General features: G+C 41.1%; 1 protein-coding gene across 3 annotated transcripts in view; it reads left to right on the forward strand.

Moving 5' to 3' along the window:
• Positions 1 to 15,213, forward strand: part of plxnb2b (plexin b2b) — a 218,619-nt gene that overhangs the window by 50,576 nt on the left and 152,830 nt on the right. For all 3 annotated transcript variants that reach the window (XM_061773678.1, XM_061773676.1, XM_061773677.1), the window contains one exon: positions 8,087 to 8,211. The gene's annotated coding sequence lies outside the window, so the exon portion shown is untranslated. The remainder of the gene's footprint in view (positions 1 to 8,086; positions 8,212 to 15,213) is intronic.

The following is a 15,213-nucleotide window of genomic DNA, read 5'->3' on the forward strand; positions in this document are numbered from 1 at the left end:
GATTAGGAGAAAGCTTGATATATTGTGTGTCCAGGAGACCAGGTGGAAAGGCAGTAAGGTGAGAAGTTTAGGGGCAGGGTTTAAATTATTTTACCATGGTGTAGATGGGAAACAAAATGGAGTTGGGGTTATTTTAAAAGAAGAGTTGGCTAATAATGTCTTGGAGGTGAAAAGAGTATCAGATTGAGTGATGAGGCTGAAACTTGAAATTGAGGGTGTTATGTATGATGTGATTAGTGGCTATGCCCCACAGGTAGGATGTGACCTAGAGGTGAAAGAGAAATTCTGGAAGGAGCTAGACGAAGTAGTTCTGAGCATCCCAGACAGAAAGAGAGTCGTGATTGGTGCAGATTGTAATGGACATGTTGGTGAAGGAAATAGGGGTGATGAAGAAGTGATGGGTAAGTACGGCATCCAGGAAAGGAACTTAGAGGGACAGATGGTGGTAGACTTTGCAAAAAGGATGCAAATGGCTGTAGTGAACACTTTTTTCCAGAAGAGGCAGGAACATAGGGTGACCTACAAGAGCGGCGGTAGAAGCACGCAGGTGGATTACATCTTGTGCAGACGATGTAATCTGAAGGAGGTTACAGACTGTAAGGTTGTGGTAGGGGAGAGTGTGGCGAGACAGCATAGTATGGTGGTGTGTAAGATGATTCTGGTGGTGGGGAGGAAGATTAGGAAGACAAAGGCAAAGCAGAGAACCATGTGGTGGAAGCTGAGACAGGACGAGTGTTGTGCAGCTTTTCGGGAAGAGGTGAGACAGGTTCTCGGTGGACAGGAGGAGCTTCCAAAAGACTGGACCACTGCAGCCAAGATGATCAGAGAGGCAGGCAGGAGAGTACTTGGTGTATCTTCTGGCAGGAAAGGAGAGAAGGAGACTTGGTGGTGGAACCTCACAGTACAGGAAATCATACAAGGAAAAGGGTTAGCTAAGAAGAAGTGGGACACTGAGACGACCGAGGAGAGGCGAAAGGAATACATTGAGATGCGACACAGGGCAAAGGTAGAGGTGGCAAAGGCCAAACAAGAGGCATATGATGACCTGTATGGCAGGTTTGACACTAAAGAAGGAGAAAAGGATCTATACAGGCTGGCCAGACAGAGGGATAGAGATGGGAAGGATGTGCAGCAGGTTAGGGTGATTAAGGATAGAGATGGAAATATGTTGACTGGTGCCAGCAGTGTGCTAGCTAGATGGAAAAAATACTTCGAGGGGTTGATGAATGAGGAAAATGAGAGGGAAAGGGAGAGTAGAAGAGGCAAGTGTGGTGGACCAGGAAGTGGCAATGATCAGTCAGGGGGAAGTTAGAAAGGCATTAAAGAGGATGAAAAATGGAAAGGCAGTTGGTCCTGATGACATTCCTGTGGAGGTATGGAAGCATCTAGGAGAGGCGGCTGTGGAGTTTTTGGAGGAAAAGTGTGCTGGTGCCCATTTTTAAGAACAAGGGTGATGTGCAGAGCTGTGGGAACTATAGAGGAATAAAGTTGATGAGCCACACAATGAAGTTATTGGAAAGAGTAGTGGAGGCTAGACTCAGGACAGAAGTGAGTATTTGTGAGCAACAGCATGGTTTCATGCCTAGAAAGAGTACCATAGATGCATTATTTGCCTTGAGGATGTTGATGGAAAAGTACAGAGAAGATCAGAAGGAGCTACATTGTGTCTTTGTAGATCAGCCTATGACAGAGTACCCAGAGAGGAACTGCGGTACTGCATGTGGAAGTCTGGAGTGGCAGAGAAGTATATTAGAATAATACAGGACATGTACGAGGGCAGCAGAACAGCGGTGAGGTGTGTTGTAGGTGTGACAGTGTGACAGACAAATTTAAGGTGGAGGGGGGACTGCATCAGGGATCAGCCCTGAGCCCCTTCCTGTTTGCAGTGGTGATGGCTAGGCTGACAGATAAAGATGATTCTGATTCTGAGATGAGGTTAGACTGGAATCCCCGTGGACCATGATGTTTGCAGATGACATTGTGATCTGCCGTGAAAGCAGGGAGCAGGTGGAGGAACAGTTAGAAAGATGGAGGCATGCACTGGAAAGCAGAGGAATGAAGATTAGCCAAAGTAAAACAGAATATATGTGCATGAATGAGAGGGGTGGTGGGGGAAGCGATAGCTAGGGTGGAGGACTTTAAATACTTTGGGTCAACCGTCCAGAGCAATGGTGAGTGTGGTCAGGAAGTGAAGAAATGGGTCCAAGCAGGTTGGAACGGGTGGAGGAAGGTGTCAGGTGTGCTATGTGACAGAAGAGTCTCTGCTAGGATGAAGGGCAAAGTTTATAAAACAGTGGTGAGGCCAGCCATGATGGACGGATTAGAGACAGTGGCACTGAAGAGACAACAGGAAGCAGAGCTGGAGGTGGCGGAAATGAAGATGTTGAGGTTCGCTCTCGGAGTGACCAGGTTGGATAAAATTAGAAATGAGCTCATCAGAGGGACAACCGACGTTCGATGTTTTGGAGACAAAGTTAGAGAGAGCAGACTTCGATGGTTTGGACACGTCCAGAGGAGAAATAGTGAGTATATTGGTAAAAGGATGATGAGGATGGAGCTGCCAGGCAAGAGAGCTAGAGGAAGACAAAAGAGAAGGTTGATGGATATCGTGAGGGAAGACATGAGGGCAGTTGGTGTTCGAGAGGAGGATGGAGGAAAAGGATGACGCGCTGTGGCGACCCCTAAAGGGACAAGCCGAAAGGAAAAGAAGAATTGTGATACCAGACCTTGCATCTCGTGCACCTCCTGGAGGGCACTCGTGCACCTGCAGGGGTACCAGCACGACAGTTTGGGAATCCTATTTTTGAAAATACACCAACTCGTGATTATGTTGTCTCTTTGAATTAATTTGCTCATAGACATCTGATAAACAGTTTATTTTTCATCCTTGACATCATTTTCATCACCACAAACCAGTATTTAGTGGAACCGCAACCCCAGTTACACTGCCTCATTCTTTCATTATGATGATATTCTGCAAAGATATGGCAGCGCCCTTGAATTTACTCTGCCAGCCAGCTTCATAAAAGCGCTTTCTCCCAGTGGGTTAGGGTTGGGGTTAGGACTCGTATACCCCCAGGGGCACATGCGCTGTTGTGACAGAGCCAGTGAATGCATTTACTCTAGCAGACAGCTTAATAAAGCACTGGCTCCCAGTGGGCTCTCATCAACGGCTCAGTGCAGCAAAGCACCTCTGGACTTTGTTCTCTCAAGTGATAATTGCCCCGCCCTCCTGTGCTGGAGGGTGGGTGGAAAAACTGGGCGGACTTGAAGAAACAACCAAGTAATAGGGGAGAGTGGGGTTGCTGGGGGTCATTCAGGAAATAATGAGGTGAAGTGCAGCAGTCAAGGAGAAGCTGTCAATCACCGTGGACGCTCGTTGTGATTCTAAGTGCCTATAAACTAAACAAACTAGTCAGCCTTGTACACAGGAAGCGAGGACTCCATTTGCCAGAGATACCCTTCACATTCTTCCTCTCCAATAAGAACCACACATCCAGCGTCTGTCCTACACGTCTCTTCATCTGGCATTATAACTTCCACGTCTTTTCCGCCTCCACCGCTTTGCGCCCCCCACCATCGGTTGCCATTGCAGCAGCTGAACGATTTCCTCTCACGGGGAGGCCCCGGATGACTCGCTGTGGCAGTGTCAAACAAGGCTCCTATTTAAGCTCATTAAATGTTTCCAAGAGAATATGAACACAATGGTGCATACCGGTGCTCGAGAACCTTTTTCTTTCTTCAATTTACCCTCCCCCATATCTGTTTGCACATCTTCTTCCTCTGGTCTCTATAAGTAAGCTTGTGATATCATTTTTGAGGACAAGCAGTTGGAGGTTGTGTTTTTTTACATGGTCAACTTATATTGCCCATTGTTGGTCTGGCATGGATATTGCAGAATTTTTTGTTATTTTTGTAGGTCTGTGTGAAGGAGGTTGTTTAGACTTGAAGCTTTTCAGATAAACTTCCTCTTGTGTTAGTGATTCCCTTCAGAAACCATTTTAAATTATGTCAGCAGGTTTCGCAGAAGTGCTTTTGAGCCTTGAACCCACTCCGACCTTCCTCATGGAGTTTTAGCCGTACTTTGACAGTGTGCCTGAACAAAATTCTTCGGTGGGGTTGTACCGCACAAGTGTTCCTCTGCTGCCTCATCCTCATGGATGTGTCTATGGCTTTTTGTTTTTTTAAGACTCCGATTGTGTATGTGAGTGTGTGTTTGTGTATGTGTGTGTTACAGGGCAACGTGCCATTTGAGACGGTGCCTAGGGGCTCAGCACACCTTCTATGGAGCTGGTCTAATTGCTCCATCGGGGCCTTGTTTCTGGCTCTAAGCCTGTCGCCATCACTCACACTCTTTCTATTCGTCGTTCTTTGGACTCCCTGTGTTTTTTTTTTTTTTTTTTTTTTTACACCCCACTACCCCCTTGCCCTTTACCCCCCCCCCCCCCCCCCCCCCAAAAAAAAAAAAAAAACACTGACAACTCCACAAACCCCTCTCGTTATAGATGATCCCCACCTGCCCTATCTGTGGAGTCGCCTTCTATACTTCGAGACACTTTGGCTAGGTTAGCACTGCAGGTCAATTCCGATCTCCCCCCCAAATGTGTCTGACGTGTCTGATTTAAAAAAAAAAAAAAATAAATAAAATACATTTATGTCAATATGAACAATACTATTACAATTTCTTTTTATAGCAGACCTGAGCCTCTTTCTTATGTGGACATATATGTATCTGATGCGAGTGCAAAAAGCGACAAATGTCACAGTTGTTCGACAAAATAGATGCGACAAAAACAACGGTGGACGAAGGATCAGAAAACAGTCAGTGGTGAAAAGAAGATGCTTTTGAACTGATAAATATAAGTAAATGTTGGCTCCGGTTGCAAAAATGCATCATGAGGAGACCAACGGTATAGTTACTTCCGCAAACAAACGGCGCCTGTTGTTTGTACGCATGCTCAGTGTGATGTCGCGTTTTCTGGACATGTGTGTCACTTCACGGACACATTCTGAAAGACTACATAAAAAGATTGGGTTTAACAAAAAAATAAATCTGAATTGACAAAATATTGAATCCTTGAATTGGGCACCATGCCTTGCAGTGTGAATGTAGCCTTTGGTTTGCATGCTTTCTGCTTTTTGACCCAATAACACAATGACATGCAAAAAAAAGACTGTCCTGTCTCTCAGAGGACAATTAACCTTTAACGCCTCGTGTCAACACCAGGTTTTTCAACACAGGCCTGTAGGATTCCCATGTCTCTCACCCTCCATCCAGTCATAAGGGGTCCTTGCTTTGAAACATAATGGATGTCATCAGTTTCAGCTGCTCAGCAAGCAGTGCGCTATCATAGGACTTATCAGCTGGCCCTGTGATGAATGGCTTGAAGCTGTACGTCTCCACTGATCAATATGCCTCTTGCTCTGAGACGAGCATATGACCCCGTCCCTTTCCGCCCCCAACCCCCTTATAATCTTCCACTTTATTTGTGAACTTTTCCCTTCCAATTCATGGCCTCAATGGGCCCATTGATCTTTTATCATTGGCTTGTTTTAAATAAAAGGCAAGCAAGTGTCTATCCAGCCATCCGTGACAACAATTCCCACGGCGGTGACAAAGCATACACAAACATTGCATTTAGCCTGATCGAAGACCTATAATCAAAAGATGAGGCATTTACACTGCTGTACTGAGGTTTTCATTCGTAGCCTGATGCAAACAAAGAGTACCATGAGGACGACTGAGCGCAAACACCAGGAGGAACACGTCACTTTTTGTGGTTCTTTTTGTTTTTTATAGTTGGCATGTAATTAAAGGTCTATGTCTTTTTTGGGCGGTGGTAGGCATGCTTGTACCATGCAATGCTATAGTAGTTGTTTATTCATTTATTTTATTTTGAGTTATAGTTTAGCAGTGTGTCGGGCTATTATTTTAATAATTTATTAATCTGTTAATTTCCTTTTTTCTCCAAAAATGGGTAATTATTTCAAATTGACAGTGCAGAAAATGCACAAACTTGATTATGATTCAGAAGAAAGTAATTTCTGGAAAAGACACAAAATAATGAACAGGCCCTTTGCATCTGTAAATCATAACTGAGTACATGATATAGGCTTAGGGTTGGGTATCGTTGGATTCCAGTCCCGATTCCGGTTCCTTATTTCGATTCTGGTTCCAAACGATTCTCGATTCCGATTGTTTTACGGGGCTGGGTCAAAAACATTTGGCTGTTTTGAATAAAGGGTGTCCAAATTATGAACATCCATTTGACTCGGGGTTCTTTATAACCAGTATCAATGTCAAACTTATGAACTAAAAGGCAATGTGTGTAGAATTAACCCAATTGACTTAATATTCATTAACAAATGTTTCAGCTAAAAGTTAAATATAGCATTTTAAAAGTTATTTGAGACTGTTTTATCACATCAAATGTTTTAGCAAGTTTTAACTTGACTTCCTGGTTTAAGCTTGTGGCCTTTTATTTTGAAGGGTACGCACCGGAACTCAGCATTTGGGCATGAAAAGTAACTTCACACGGCACCGGTGATTTATTTATTTATTTATTTATTTTTTAAATGAATGAAACCAAATGTTATATAACGTTGATTTCTTTCCTTACTCACCAATGAGGCACAAGGTTAGTGTCTATGTGAATTTTTCTCCAATTCATTGTGATGTAAAGTTGCTACGGTGAAGTTTTAGCTTGATGTTCAGCTTTTTTTTTTTTTTGTCATCGGCTCTTATATTGGTTTGAAGACTAAAATAAACGCTAAAAACTGTCAGTGCAAAAGTGCAACCAACCGTTTACCTTGTTAGCTGTCTCAATGTTGGCATCAGAGGTGGGTAGAGTAGCCAAATATTGTACTCAAGTAAGAGTACTGTTACTTTAGAATAATATGACTCAAGTAAAAGTAGTTATCCAAATATTTACTTCAGTAAGAGTAAGAAAGTACTCCATGAAAAAACTACTCAAGCGTAACTTGTGAGTAACCAGGTTTCTTTTTCTTAGTCTTCATGCGCATTCTTATTTGTTGGTTTTTGCTACTTCTTCTTAGGGGCTGGCGGGCTAGGCATCGAAAGTGGGAACTGAAATTTTTTAATTTGAACGATTCCGGGAGAACCGGAACGTTAGTCCCGGTTCCAATCGATTCCCGATGCCCAACCCTATTTCGGATGCATAAAATATTAACCAAAGTACATTATAGATTGGTATGTTTTTTTTTTAATTCTCTAACTGTATTATAAGCTTTTACTTTCTTCTTTTACTGCAATCTAAGCCACTGGATGCTGGAATTTCCCTCTGGATTTATTATTTTAGCGTGTTTAATACATAAAATGAATGAAGAATATCAAAGTGACCAGCCAAACCCACTTTTGGAATGTCCTGGGCTATACAGTGACGCTTGGCAGACATAGTGTATAAATGTTTGTGCGTGGATGAAAGACCAAAATACACAGGAAAAATATATGTTTTTAAAATAGCCTTGTTTATGTGGACAGAGACATACAGTAAAGTTCACTGTTGTGGACGTACACAGTTACTTCTCAGACCACAAATATTTGTATTCACACTGCAGCATGTCTTAAAAAGAAACATCATAAATCCTATATGTTGTTTTTTGATTAGTGTTACTTCCCTGTTTTTTTTTATTTTTATTTTTTTACGTGGAGAGCCAAGTGTAACGTTCCCTCTGCTGCTGTAGTTATATCTGTAGACCTCCAGGCACTTCTGAGCAGTCCCCTATCACCTCTACTCCCACGCTTTTGATCTTCCCCTCTGATGGGACGACGTGTCTGTCACAAAAAAAAAAAAAACATTCTCTGCCTGGTAATTGCATGGTTGCTGGTCACACCTGTTGGGAGGTATTTGTGTGTTGGGGGTGTGGGGAGTACAGCGACCTCTGCACTCAATCGCACCAAAGCCCTCACCGCCATCAGCATTGGGTCCCACCGGGAGTACCAGTGCGAACATGTTCTCTCAAAGTTGATTGGGTTTATCTGTAACCTTGAGCTTCACCTCCTCCTTTGTGTGTGTGTGTGTGTGTATATTGTGTCTCCTCATCCTCTCCTCCTTCCCCCTTGCAGAAACTCTTAATGAAGCCGGGGGTCAGCGGCAGCGTCCAGCTAATTGGACCGAGTTTGCCCGAAGCTCCGGCTGCCGGAGATTGAAGTGTCAAGTGAGGGTTGCCCTGACGTCGGCCTCTCCCTTAGTGAGTAGCACCCACAGTGCATTTATTTTCTCTTACCCAGCCCATGTTTTGTCGCAGTTTATTCTCCCAGAGTCCTCATATTGTCCTTCATTTGCATCTGTGTTTTGTATCACAACATGAGATTCTTCGTCTCCTTTCTTCTTCCAATTCCTTCCAGCATTCACATATATGCATGTATGGTTGTAAGCAGTATCACTCCACAAAACTTTGTGTAGGAGTGTGGCCTGAGCTAGAAAAGGCAAACAGGCATTACAGCCATGTTTCATAAACCAAGGCACATGTTCTACATTGGAAAAATCTCATTGCACACCGACGACCAAAAATGGCATAAAAAGTACATAGAATTCCAGACCTACCCAAGCTGAAAATCCACAATATAGAGAGACCATATACATTTTTTATTTTTATAGTTTTATGTTTCTTTTTTTAATAAATTGATACTAGTGGTCAAGTCCTCACGTGGTTTGTTTTTAAAAAACATTTTTTTACAAATCATTAACCAATTTAAAGTGTTGAAAATAACTTAAAGCAAATCTCACTTGGACATTTAAAAGTCTGAAAAGTGTCGTATGACTACAACTCTTCTTGACACTGTGGGAGCCTTGCGGCATTATGTCACCTCAAGATTGAAAGTCTGTATGCCTTTTAGACAAGAACGAGTAAAAATACTTAGGTTGGATACATTTTAGTAGCTCTATTTGGTTAAAAATGGATAGCTTTGTTGTTGAAGCCTGTGAGCTCCAAAGGTAAGTTTGCCTGCAGATTAATTTATGCACACTGTCTGGTCAGCATCACTAATAGCTCTTAGACAGTTGAAATAGAGTTTGGGTAGATGACGTAACCACAGTGGTTAGCTGATTCCCTCGATAGGCTATAGTAGGGATTTCCGTGATAGACAAGGACATAGAGTGCATTCCACAAATATCTACGATGTAGCGAGGCCCTGCTAAGTGAATAGGGTGAGAACAATGTACAGTATACTGAAATAATGATAATCTCGTCTCAATGTACTCATGCATTTATTAACTCAGTGTATCCGCCATGAATTATTCTCTTGTATGAACAACGACAAGTGGATGCACTACTTAATGATGTACCTCAACATTTCATTGTTCTGCCTGTCACCATGCATAGATAGATATATATGGCATAGATAGATTAACAAAGATATACTGTATTATTTGTAGTTGGCAAACCTGATGATCCCTCACGGTACACTAATGTACTGCGGCACAGTGGCCGGGAATCACTGCATTACAGGGACGTTTACACAACAGTGTTCTTTACTGAAAATTAGGGCTGCAACTAATGGCTAATAGTTAATTAAGATGACTTTCTCATTGTTTGTATAAACATATTTGGGTCTCTGGAGTACTTGCACGCCCCACCCATCAAGTGTGAAATTACACAACCAAGTAAAATTGTTTTTGTAGCTGCATATGACAGAAAATGTGTCTTTAAACAGTTGTTCAGATTTTGGCTTGACTTGACATCTCATTTTATTAATCCTGCCGTCATATCACCCATGACTTGTCAGATACCTGGGTGAAAATCACAGAGCACGGAAACAGTGTCATCACTCAAAGTTATCCCAGTTAACTTTGAGTGAAGTGTGGTACATGTTGGACTAGTTGCAAGTCAATTGCTTGGCACATGCTGTATCGACAAACACCCATTAACATTCACACCTATGGACTATTTGGCGTCTTCAGTGAACCTAATTTGCATATTTTTTATATCTAGGAGGGAGCCAGAGCAGAGATTTTAACCTTAAACCTCAGAACTGTGAGGCAGATGCGCTAACCACTAGGCTTACCATGCTACAATACCTGGCAGATAAACAACACTATTGTAAACATTACATGTGGCAGTCACAAGCATAGCCTTCACAGCCAGAAAGAAACTGTATGAACTTACCGGCATGTCAACATAAATCACAGAAAGTACCAGAGTGACATTTGTAGTCTTCATAGTAATGCAAAGCCGTACTTACGTTGGCCCACCCTGCAGTAGATGGGGGCGGGGTGAGCAGTGGCTCATTTGCACGATGCATAATTCTCGACCCTTTCGACTGACTCATGTCACAGACGTTGTATAAAGATACCTGGGAACGGTGGTACCTTGACTTACAAATTGAATTCATTCTGTTTCAGCCTGCCCAAAAAAAAAAACACCACAATTTTTGTAGTGGATAAAAAAAAAAACATCGTGTCATAACATAAATAAATAGAATCTCAAGAATGAAAGTTTTTACATGCTTTAAAACAGTTGATATTGTAAACGACCGTTAGTATATTACATAAATATGATACATGTAGATTTGATATTGAAACATGAAGCAGACCGTCTGAACTAAGATGTAGTAATATTAGTCGTTTTTAAGAGAGGATAAAGACTATGCTTTATGCCTGTGAGTATTGTTTTATGGTAACTGCCGTGATATCAATGCTAGTTTTGTTTGCCCGTCAATAGCGTTTTCCCTTTGGGTTAGCATTAAGCTAGTAAGACACATTTATGTGGTTGTTTATACGCATTGTTTATTTCTCTTTGTTTCATGCTTAGTTTTACAGTAAACTTCATCTGGGGGTGACAAACTGCGTGAAGCAAACACACTGGGGATCATTTTTGAAGAACTGTTCACTCAGGGAGGGCAGAATAGACACCATCCATTTCTTCTCAGCATTCACTTTCTTCGAACTCACGGTTAAACCTCACTCATACATACGTAAACCTTGTTCGCAATGCAAAGAAAAAATTGACCAAGTGACAAGTAACTCGAAAAACTCTTAAGTTGGGGCACCCGTAAGTCAAGGTGTACCACTGTATGTCTCATTTAATGGGTTGGTGGTGGTGTGTAAAATTGAAGTGCTGATATCATTGATTGTGGCATCCTGTAAAAGCAAAGAGACAGTTGTGAAAATATTCCACCTTTGCTGGGTTCTGTTTAAAAAAAACAACAACAAAAAAAACAAAACAAAAAAAACATTGCATTATGGTTCCGTTGCCCATCCGTATGTGCATTTGTATGCGTATAGGGCATAAATGAGCCTTCCAGGCCACAGGTGGAGGGCCACGCTCTGCACATCGCCCATTTCACCTAATTTAACTTGGCCCATTCCCTCCTTGCTAGCTCACAGTGGGATTTAGGCAATTACCATGGCCTCCCATCCATCAGGCAGCCACATGCACGCACGCACACACGCACACACACACACACACACACACACACACACAAAGACAGAGAAAGTGTGATGTAGCTGGACCATGACTGGGACTGTTGGAATAAGTGAAATAAGAACTGGAAATGTGTTTTGTTTGTATTTTTGGGGTGTGTGTGTGTGTGTGTGTGTGTGTGTGTGTGTGTGAGTGGGTTTGGGTGCCTCTAATTAGTGGAGCCTCCACACACACATACAGGCCCGTACACTCACTCTCTTGTGCTACTTATTAAAGCAGTTGTGGCTCCTATTGTTCGGCTTCCTGTAGACAGTTGAGGTAGGTAGCAATTTTCTGATGACCTCTAGGAAGATGAGGCCTGAACACTGGAAAAGGGAGTGTGACATTTGCAGATTGCGTCATCGTGGCCCACACAGTGGCAATAAAAGAGAGTTTTGTTTTCTTTTATTCTGCTCAGAAATGGAACTTGACCAATGAGTAGCAGGGCAACACCGTAATGAGATTAAAGGCACAAATGTACGAATTAAGTCATATTTTCGAGATTAAAGTTGTAATCTTACAAGAATAATGTTGTATATTTTGGAGATAAAAAGACAGACTCAGTCAATATGTTGTTTATTTTAGGCAGATATTTTTTTAGATTAACATTGTAATGGTAAGAGTAAAGTTGTATATTTTCGAGGTAAAAAGATTTAAATGAAGTAATATTTTCAAGGGCAGAACAGTGGACGACTGGGTAGCACATCTGCCTCACAGTTCTGAGGACTGGGGTTCAAATCCCGGCTCCGCCTGTGTGGAGTTTGCATGTTCTCCCAGTGCCTGTGTGGGTTTTCTCCGGGTACTCTGGTTTCCTCCCACATCCCAAAACCACGCAGGGTAGGTTAATTGAAGACTCTAAATTGCCCGTAGGTATGAATGTGAGTGTGAATGGTTGTTTATTTATATGTGCCCTGCGATTGGCTGGCGCCCAGAGAGAGCTGGGATAGGCTCCAGCATGCCCGCAACTCTAGTGAGGATCAGCGGAGCGAAAGATGATTGAATGAATGAATGAATATTTTCAAGAGAAAAAGTCAGATACTTAAATAAATAAGTAATAGGTAATGTAATAAATAAATTTGTCCATTTCTTAGAAAAAAAGTGATGTATTTTGTGGATGAGTCATGATTTTACAAGAATAAAGGGTCATATTTTTTAAAATTAAAAATTATTATTATTATTTTTTTAAATTTAAAATTAATATATTTTCGAGGGTAAAGTTATAGTCTTACAAGAATAAAGTTGCGTCAGATATATTTTGAGATAAAATGTAATTTTTTTTAGATAAAATGTCATATTTTAGAGATTAGTCATAATTTTCCGAGAAAAATTGTATATTTTTTAGATTTAAATTTTTTTTTTTTAGTTAAAAAGTCATATTTTCGAGATTAGTCATTTTTTTGTATAATTTTTAAATCAATTGTAATTTCACATTAATAGTTGTATATTTCTGAGATAAAAAGGCACATACTCTTTAGAGCAAAGTCTTAATTCTACAATAATAAAACTATTTTCAAACTAAAGTTGTACATTTTTGCGATTAAAAAGTAATAAATTTTTGAGATTGAACTCATAATTTTATGGGAATAAAGTCTTACATTTTCAAAATAATAAACATTCTATTTTTACAATAAATACATCATTTTATGTAAAAAGTATAATTTCGAGTCAATTTTTTTCAGGTTAATTTGTTCTTTTAGAAACATGAAGCTATTTTCAAAATGATTTTAAAAACATTTTTTAGAATTAAGCTATATCAGATGTGATTTTAGTGAGCTGTATCAGATGTAATTTTAGGAGAATAAAATTACAGTTTCGAGAGTCATTTATTTTCCAGATATAATGTATTATATTTTCGAGATTAAAATTCATTCATTCATTCATCTTCCATTCCGTTTATCAGGCGGGGTACATCCTGAACTGGTCGCCAGCCAATTGCAGGGCACATAAACAAACAACCATTCACACTCACATTCACACCAAGGGCAATGTAGAGTCTTCGATCAACCTACCACGCATGTTTTTGGGATGTGGGAGGAAACCGGAGTACCCAGAGAAAACCCACGCAGGTACGGGGAGAACATGCAAACACAGGCTGGGCCGTGATTTGAACCCCGGTCCTCAGAACTGTGAGGCAGATGTGCTAACCAGTCGTCCACCGTGCCGCCGCGATTAAAATTGTCATCAATAATTCAATTGCATATTTTAGGGAAAAAATGCCATTTCTGAACAAGTGAATTTCAAAATCCGCCCACACGTCATTCATCTGTCTGAGCCACACAGCTGCTGGCTTTCTCTCTATACCTGGTACATTTTTTCCCTCCAAAATATACGACTTCAGTCTTGAAAAAATACACCCTGAAACCATTTGGTAAAACATGTTCGAAAAGTAAACAGTCAGTGCTTTGGTGTTTATATGTGGGGAGGGTCAATAGTCCAATTACAAGTCGAGCATCACAACTTTAGAGAAATTGTGTCAAAAGTTTAACTTGCCGCCCAGCATGTTGTGTGCTTGTTCATTAAGGAGCGCTAGTCATTTGGATCTGCGCTGGTGCTCATTAAAGGAAGATCCCCGGCAATTAACCGCTGCCATAATCATTTTATACGAATGGCTGTTAAAGCGATCTCCTGTCCGTATTTCACTCAAACGAGACTACAACCACCGTTGTTGAGTGGAATATAAAGGTAAGAAATTAAATGGCGACCTGTAATTCCACGAGTTATATTGCTCATCCGCAAGATTAAATGGCGAGCGTCTTTGATTAATAACTTGAGGCCGGTAGTGGGAAATCAGAAATAATCCTACTTGGAGCTCAGAAACACGGCTGGCGGTGACTCAAAGATACTCCATCATCTTAATATGTATGCTTCTTCTTGAGTCATTTCTTTGTTGCCTGGCAGTATGTTTGGGGTCATTGTCATGCTGGAATACCTGTCAATGACCCTTCTTCAGTGTTCTTGCTGAGGAAAGGAGGTTTTCATTCAAGATTTGACAGTGCGTGAATCCATTCATTGGACCCTCATTTACTGTAGATGAAGTCGCCCTTTGCAGAAAAACAGCAAAATATAATGTTTCCACCTTCATGCTTGTCTGTGGAGATGGAGATGTGTATTTTAATGAAGAAAATAGCACTCTGAAATGCCGTACTTGGATACAGTAATGACATAATTAAGTCAAATGCAAAGAATTAAAAAAATTTTGTTACACTTTTTGCTTCAATCTAATGGCCATTGTGCTGTTCCTATTTTTTTTAATGACAGTGAGATTTTCTTTTTCTGTTGCAGCTCACGGGCCGTTGGTTGCCCACCCCTGCATTTTGACTCTGCCATTATTTCACTCAAGCTATTAAAGCAACCCCAGTGGCCCCAAATGCAAAAACATAAGACATTGTCACTCTTTATTTTTAGAATTGATTATCATCATGATTCCTTTGTTGTTCCCGCAACTCGTCTCCCATCCCAGAAGATGCTGTAAATGCCACGGTAACGACAGTGTTTGTGCTGTCTGCGAGGACTACGAGGTGTCAATCATCACTCCCGTGAGGTTTCCTGAGCGTAACCCTGATGCAAAGAGGCGCTCGGAAGAAGAACGAACACGACGCCAGTTGTTTATCGTCATCAAATTATTTTTTATTTTCCCCTGTGCGGCACTGACCTTCTTATTGACTTATGTTGCTTTTGGATGCTTTCAACGTAAAGCCGTGCTGACACTTAAATATTTTTTTTTTTTTTTTTTTTTTTATAGCAGCGTGTCTTTCAAAATATCTTGAGTATTGCAAATAACACTACTGA

Source organism: Phyllopteryx taeniolatus, chromosome 5, assembly GCF_024500385.1.
Source record: "Phyllopteryx taeniolatus isolate TA_2022b chromosome 5, UOR_Ptae_1.2, whole genome shotgun sequence".
Lineage (NCBI taxonomy): Eukaryota > Metazoa > Chordata > Actinopteri > Syngnathiformes > Syngnathidae > Phyllopteryx > Phyllopteryx taeniolatus.